Here is an 8,652-nt window from a genome sequence, read left to right on the forward strand (position 1 = left end):
AGGACAGGCTGCATCTGATATGGTAGTATGCTGCCTATTTCCCCAAGACCAATAAGTACGTGAAGTCTGCCTCTATCAATTTCTGAACAGATTAATTCCATGTTTATTTAGTAACTGATGACATAATTTATTCTCAATTCATAACAAATAAAATCATACTGCAAATATGGGTAGAAAACAAATGTAGAACATTCAGTTTTAAGCTTCAAAAAAATCTACATAAAAGTACATTTAAATTGGTGCTTAAATGTGTCCTGGTTAATAATCACGAAGCTTCATTTGTTGCTTTTTCCCTCACTCCACTATTGTTTTCAAGAGGATATGTGTTGACAAGCAATCACACAATTCTGGCCTTTAACTCTCCTTGCATAAGAAATACTATTCAGACATATTTTTTTTGGCTTTCAGAAATTCAATTCCATTATTTAAATTTGCTTGGAATCTTACCTGTCCTTGCCACAATATGGAGATCTTTTTCAAAAGGATATAATAAGTTCCACCACCACCCCTGCAAAATTAACCTTAAAATCCTGGGGCAGGAAATGACAACTTACCTGTTGCCTCCCAGGTAGGCCACAAATTTAGTTTCCAGAATTCTTAGCATGTTATGCCATTTGCCCTAGTTAGCCATTTCCAACCTAGTGAACCCCAAATTGAGAATATACGATAAAGTAAGTGGGATTAATCTGAATCCAAAAGAAACGGAGTCAGATTTTAATCATGAGCACATTTGGTTGAAAGGCAAGGTATTGTTTTGATAAATATTTACCTTAACCAGAAACAACTTTTATCCTTATAAATTATAAAAGAACCTTATGTAACTGTAAAGGAAGCCTTTAGATTGGGCAACATGTTTAGCCCACTCTGCCCATTCTTACTTCAGTGTGGGCACATAATAAACATTATTGTGTGGCATCTTTTCCTGTGTTAACAAGACGAACACATTGTGAAATATTCTTACCAATTGATGTAGCAAAGGGATCACACGCTGTCACAGGAATCACTATCCTTTTGGCAGGCCAGTCAGTTAAACCTGACCTGTTTGTGTTGCTGCCAGTCAGAATGTCAGACCCTCTTGCAACAGACTCATAATCTAGATAATCCTATTACTTTTCAGTTAGATAATCATTAAGTCATAAGTTTGCACCTATCTTTGTTCCAGTTGCTGAGCGAACATTTTCAGAAAAGAAGCGTTCTCACAAAAGAGAAGCTTGGAGCTGGCTGACTAGATTGACTTTTAGTGATAGAAAAGCACTTAGATTTCTTTACAGCAGTGTTTTTCCCATTTGGGAACTTTTAAGATAGTGGGACGCGGTGGCTCAGTGGGTTAGGACGCTGAGCTTGTCGATCAGATGGTCGGCAGTTTGGCGGGTCGAATCCCGAGTGCCGCGTAACAGAGTGAGCGCCTGTTACTCGTCCCAGCTTCTGCCAACCTAGCAGTTCGAAAGCAGGTAAAAATGCAAGTAGAAAAATAGGGACCACTACGGTGGGAAGGTAACAGCATTCCGTGCGCCTTTGGCGTCTAGTCATGCCGGCCACATGACCACGGAGACGTCCTCGGACAAGCGCTGGCTCTTCGGCTTTGAAATGGAGATGAGCACCGGCCCCTAGAGTCGGAAACAACTAGCACGCATGTGCGGGGGAACCTTTACCTTTACCTAAGATGTGTGGACTCCAACTCCCAGAATTCCTCAGCCAGCTGGCTAGGACATTCAGGAACTTGAGGTCCACACACCTTAAAGTTCCCAAATGTGAAAAACACTGCTTTAGAGGATTTGCTCATAGAGAAAGAAAATATCCCTCTTTATTCTGGCATCGTTTTGTGTCTTGTTTTCAAATTTGTGAATTATATTCCATCTTGCCCACTTGCATAGGTGTGCAGGAAATAATCAGCACGTAGAATAGTGATTTGCTTCCTAGAACACTTTGAGCAGAAGCAACAGTGTTTTTGCAGGATTTCAAAATCAGTAAAGTCAACTGTGGATCTTGAACCTCCCAGCTTTTACTTTTATTGGATGATCCCTGGTTTTTAGTTTGTGTGAGACAAGTGAAATTTCTCCCTGTTCCCTTGTTCCACAGTGGAATAGTTTTGTACTATACATTATTATTACTTTAAATTAGAGACATCAGGAATTTACCCCTAGGGCTTTGTGTGTGTAAAACATGCTATACTGTTGAGTTTTAATGCCCCCTTATTGATTTCAGTGGCAAGTGATGCCAGCAATCTTGACTATTTAAGTTGCTCCTTCCTAATGTATCATATCAGCACCATACACTTTCAGTATACAAATTCCAGTTTTTCAGGTGTCCATTACAGTGTGTGATGCATTTTTTCTCATTCCAGTCAGATGAGTTTAAGCCATTAGAATGAAATGAATTCAATTTCATATCTAATTTCATTAATTTCATGTCTAGATTAACCATTAAATAATGATGTATCTATCAAGGGACTTGTGGATTAATTTATAGATGGCCATACCACAGTGAAAGGATGTAATTTTTTTCTTTATTCAGTAGATGCTGAGCTGATCAATTTTTTGTTTTTAAAAAAGTGGTAGACTATCATCTGGAAAATAACAAATCCTGATAAGAAAGACATCCTACTGGGTTCATGGATCTGATAAATGTGGCAGAAAGAAACTTACATTAAACAATAGATTGGTAAAATAATTTTCCCCTATTAGAATTCAAAATCACATAAACCATAAAATTATAAAAAATACACAGCATTGCTTAGTGAATTGGGATGTTATAATTTAAATTCCTGAAGTTCAATTACAAAAGAAAATATCCCTTAATTCATGTAGATCAGAATTCAAACCACTTTTTAAATTTTTCTTTCTTATTCCTCTTGGTATTCTAAACAGGAGTTGCAACGCCATAACACATACAGTCATAGAATTTCTTGAAAATACTTTTTCCTTCAAAACCATTGAGCCATGAAAGTAACAATGGAAAGTTGTTTTAGAAATATTAAACCTCCTTGGAGTGCATTAGAACTAGTTAGTCTTTTATTTGGATTTTGACTATAATCTGCATATCATTGAACATTCTGTAAAAGCAATCTATACATGGTGTGTCAGCTGAAAAACCACTGCTACTTTGATTTTGGTATGAGGTTGTAAGTATGAACTGCAGTAGAAGCATTTTGCTATTTTGCTAATCTTTTGATCTGTTCAACTTAGAAAATCCATACTGATTAACAGAAAAGTAAATAAAAGACATAAAAGTATTTGCCAGTGGTGGTTTAGAAGAATTTTAGAAATTTTAGAAAAAAAATAAATCCTTGGATATGTTTCCATAGATTGCAAAATGGATTATTTTATCACCCACACTTTTCTATTTTGATATACAAAACTATTGTTAGTAATCATAAAAAAAAACTTTTTATATCATGAAACACCTAAATTGGGACAAATTCTAAATAACTAAATATTTGGTACAGGTTTATATTCTAAATTTGTTTTTTTTATCTGAACACCTCTGATATTAAAAAAATATGGGGAATGTGAAAGGAAATTAAAATTTAAAAATAAAGCAAAGGACTGATTAAAATTTTAAAAAATCTGTTGTGCAGCATTTTAGGAACTTTGAAATTAGGCTGCTGAAAATTACAGGAGAATCGTGCTGACTATGAGCAGGACTGAGATGGTTTATGGATTTATATTCTGTGTGCTAATATGTGTTTCAAGTCACTATGAACAGGTGAAACAAAGCTGGAAAATAATTACATATTTTTGAACTGGGTGATCAGCTTTTTTAAAATCCTGACATTCTAGGCATAGATTCTACACAATAGATGCTGTTGTGGTAGTGTCGAGGCCCTAATTTGAAAATTTGCATCCTCCTCCCAAATTCCATCTTTAACGCTATCATTAAAAACAGGCTATCAGCTTACCGTATGTTTTTTTTTCCCTTATGCTATTCTGTGTTTTTTTTGGTTGGCTGAAAAAAAAGGTATTGCTCTAATTGGACTTTGTATTCAATCTTCATTGTGTTTATTCTCATGCAGCCATTCCCAGAACTTACACTGAACCATCAGTGCACGTTCCCTTGCTGACTACTGAGTATGTCCCCCCCCCAAAAAAAACCCTGTTTAAAAAATCCAGCTGCTACTCCAATATCAGATTCCCACTGCCATCTTTGCCTTGTCCTGTAGTTGCTTGAGAACAAGGAGAGAGGAGAACTTTGGGTGGTGGGCCTAAGCTCCCTACCCCCTGGGTTCCATGGAAAATAAGTTGGTGATTTGAGATTCTGGAGAGCTTAGCTAAAAGAATACTGTCTGAATTGTCGAAGAAAAATGTCACGGTGAAAACAAAGAGGACGGTATTACTGTGGCAATGGTGCCAAAACTAGGTGCAGAAGTGCTCTGATTACTCAATATAACACTAGGGCGGATTACCTCACCCGAGGAATCATCAAACGGAATTTTTTTTTTACAATGTTGAGAAGCTACTTTCTTATTTTTCTCACTGAGACAGCTGAATATCAGCTTTTACTGAGATCTGAATAAAATTCTTATATACCAGATCGAACGGTTATCACGTTAAATAGGCTAATATACTTCTAGCTTACCTTAATATTCAACATCAGTCCCTCCCCCGATTAAAGAAATTTAGAGCAACTAAGCGATCTGTTTATGAGGAGAAATATGGTTCTGTATTTACAGTTACAATGAGGTTTTCTGATTAGCTTCCATTAATATGTATCTTTAAACTGTCTTTTATGATCCTCTTTCAGTTCAAAAGGTAGCGATATATTATACTGCCCTACAGTGCCACTTGTGTCTTTCTGTACTGAAGTTTCTAATCAAACTCAAGTAGAACGTGGACGTGCTTTGCTGTAAGGAAAATGAATGGCTGCATAATGCAAAGGTGGAGACTGTGAACAATCTGGAATCTGTGTAGGATAAGGAAATCTACACTCTATGATTTTAGACATGAGCGATGACACCACCTGCCTTATTGTGTTGTGCCTAAAGTGCTGCTTTACCTGTGTTTTATGCACAGTGCTGTTAAACTCTTGTATTTCTTCTCAAGATCCTGCTTAGTTTAACTCTGGGTCTGAATTCCCGAGAAAAACACATTGTTCTGATATATTTCACAGGAATATAAATGTTAGATTTCAAACCTGAAATCAGGTATAAAGCATTGTAGAACAGCGCTTTGTCAGAATTCTAGAATAATGTATGTCAGCAACAGATAATCACTCCATTTTCTAAGTATTGTTTTCTGCCGCTATGAATGTAATGTTCTCAATATGTATTTTGTTTGTGAGCATGCAGAATATCTCAAATTCAAATCATTTTAATTTTGGAGCCCTCCCATTTTGAATGCGAAAGGTTCAGAATGTTTCAAATGCAAAATGAGATTGTTCAGTTATTTCAGAAATATTGCATTTCCAATTTCCAAATATTGCAAAATTTGTATTGAAGATAATAAAAACAGCTCATTTCATTCTTGAGATGGGAATTTCGACTGGAAGTAGTGTTCAAATTTGAAACATTTTGCATGCTCTTAACTTTGTTCATGCATCTCTGTAAGGTCCTCATCACCATCAAGGATCAAATGTGTATATGTATAAAAAAGTGAAAATAGATACGTGACTATAGAGTTGATACTGTTTTTCCACTTCTAAAAGACCCCAATTGTTCCTAGCTGTTTTGGTGGAAAGCAGTGCATTCAATGAATCGTGTGTTTATTATTCAGTTTTCTGAATCTGAAATAAAAACCCTTTAGACTGAATGAATATTTGTCATTATTGGAAAAAGAATATGCATTTCATTATGTAACATTGCAGGTAGTCCTTGATTTAGAATCACATTTGAACTCAAAATTTTCATTGGTAGTCTCCACGGTTTTTAAGTGAGTTTTGCACCATTTTATGATCTTTTTTGCCACAGTTATTAAGTGAATCACTGCAGTTGTTAAGTTAGTAACAACTTCTCCATTAACTCTGCTTTTTAGAAGGTCACAAAAGGTGATCACATAATCCCAGAACCCTGCAACCATCATAAATACATCCTGGTTTCCAAACTTCCTAATTTTGATCATATGACTATGGGGATGCTGCGGTCGTAAGTGTGAAAAACAGAAGTCACTTTTTTCATTGTCGTCGTAACTTCAAATGGTCATTAAATGAATGGTTGTAAGCCAAGGATTGCCTGTATTCTTAGAACAAGATAGTATATTCTGACATTTTCATAATCAGAGCTATGGTAATGGATATTTGCCTAGCCATTTCTGGGTGTTGCTAAGAGCCACTGTGGGGTGCAATACAATAACCCATCTCTTCACAGGGTATTTCAGAAGGGGCAGAGTCAGCATTATAAGGGCGAAAACAGGCACAGGAAAAAGGTTAAATTCTCTTCATGTCAAGGCTTTCATCACTAATAGAACATCAGATTTATCTTTTCTATAGAGGGTGACTTGTAAGGAATACAGCTGCCTTAGCCAAGCCAGTTGTATGTACTGTAGGTAAATAGCAGATGAGCCTGTAATCTGTTTTTGGGACTGTTAAGACTGAGCATTCTTCTTAACAATACCAAAAGTTGCATTTCTTGACACTTGCAAGCCACTTGGCAATCTGCTAATGTCAACTGTGAATTAAATACAACTAAATCTCACCCTGGAATGGTCATCTAAATGCAGCTTGTGAAGGACTAGACATAATGAGGTTCTTCCTTTTCTGTTCACCAAACAATTTTGGCCACTAGTGAGTTCTGTAATCACGAGATTCTTGCATGCATTCTACACCATCTGCAATATTCATACAACTGAATTGTGGTTAATATTCATATAACTCAGTTGATGCAGAACCTGGCTGTGTAAATTCATCTGTCATTGAGCAAAAACATTTTGGATATGAGATTTTATCACTGTTGGGAGGTAAAAAAAGAACAAGAGCTGGGAATATATATATATTGTTCCTAACGTAATTGCAGGAAATAACTTACATAATAATGAAGACAAGCAAATAAAGGGGAACTTCCTTTTATTAAAAGAGTAGGGATAATTGAATATTTCCTGCAATAGCGGATAAAAATACATTGTGGGTTTTTATTAGTATTTGCACGCCACAATATACTGACTGTAGTGTTAAACATTACTATAAGTATCTGTTATTGCTGTCACGAAAAACAGGAAAGAATCTTCAGAAAGCCCACTTAAGATGTGTAATAATATATTTTCTTTAGCTATGTTTCTTGTAAAATAAGATAGCTTTCAGAATCAAAATGGGGAAATGTTTTTGAGGAAATAATCTTTGAATGGAAGACCCCTAAGAGTGTCCAATAATAGGTGTCACTTTAATCATTTCCTAAACAGCAAATTAGCATATTTTAGTTTGAACAAAAGAAAACAGAAGCAAAAGAAGTTTATGCTTTTTTTATACATCGGCTCCATTAGTCTGTAAGCCAACTGGTAGGACACATGGTAGGACACAGCTATCTTCAGGATACAGCTGATTATTAAATCTCAAGGCACGGACATCTGCTGGGGAAACAAGTGTTGAAATATGGGTTCTACTTAGCATATGCTTCTATGCAAAGTCACAACACAAATATGAAAAGGTGGAGCTTGAACCAGGACATGACATAGATTTTGTCATGTTGATGTCATGATAATTAGGAATTGACTCCTCTGCCTCAAGTAATTTATACTGGAATGCTTAAGTTTCTTACATTGGGAATCCATCCCAAAATACAATTAGTTGATTTTTTTCTAATAGCAGGCACCCTTCCTCTACCATATAAATCCTCCAAGGCACCAACTGCAATTGTCTCTAAACATGCCCCCTCTCCTGACACCTTGAAATCATAGAAGAAATGCAAGGATATAATTTATCCTACTATGAATTAGCTTAGCAAAGTTGGATTAAGACAATAACACCTGCAAATTTCCCTGAGCGGGAGTTTGTGTGCCTTGATTCGTAACTGCCTGGATATGTCCCAGCAGTTGGCAAGATTTTGGAAGTGGTTTTGCCTTTAAAGTGTATGAAGAAGAACAGAAAGATTGCCTACACCCAGTATAGAATTCAACTGAATTCTGCATCTGAATGGAACAGAATATTCAGAACCTGAAGCTGATTTAAAAGGAAAATCTATCTTCACTTCAAGAAAAGTAAAGATTTAAAAGGGAAGCTGCTACTCTTTGGTCCTCAAGTATTGTACAACATGGTTAATGAAATCATACTTCATTTTCTGGATCTGTGCAGCACACTTAACTAGTAGGGCTGGCATTACACAACACACAAAGGCTAAAATATAGTTTATTATTCCTATGTATATAATTGCCTTTCTCAAAATTGTGACTAGTTTTGAACTAGTTAGTTGCCTTTTGAGCTTCACGGTCAAGGTAAGAAAGGTTGTGAGTTTGTGATCTTGAGGAAGAGGGTAGGAGTATGATAGAAGACTACAGGAGGTGGCTGTGAAATCCTTCACAGTTTTAGAATTTAATTGTACTAGAGGAGAATTCCAAGTATTGCCTCTGTCTTTGAGGGAAGTGAGCTGTATGAGCCTTCAGAGTCAATTTCTCTAGCCAAAGCTCAAAATTTACTTGTCACATTTAACTGAAAACATTACTTGCCATGTATAAATGTCTAGTGTTGCTGTGCCTACTTATCTGGGAGCAATTTCTAATAAGCCCAGCAGAA

The sequence above is a fragment of the Vipera ursinii genome (genome assembly GCF_947247035.1).
Source record: "Vipera ursinii genome assembly, chromosome: 1".
NCBI classification, from domain to species: Eukaryota; Metazoa; Chordata; class Lepidosauria; order Squamata; family Viperidae; genus Vipera; species Vipera ursinii.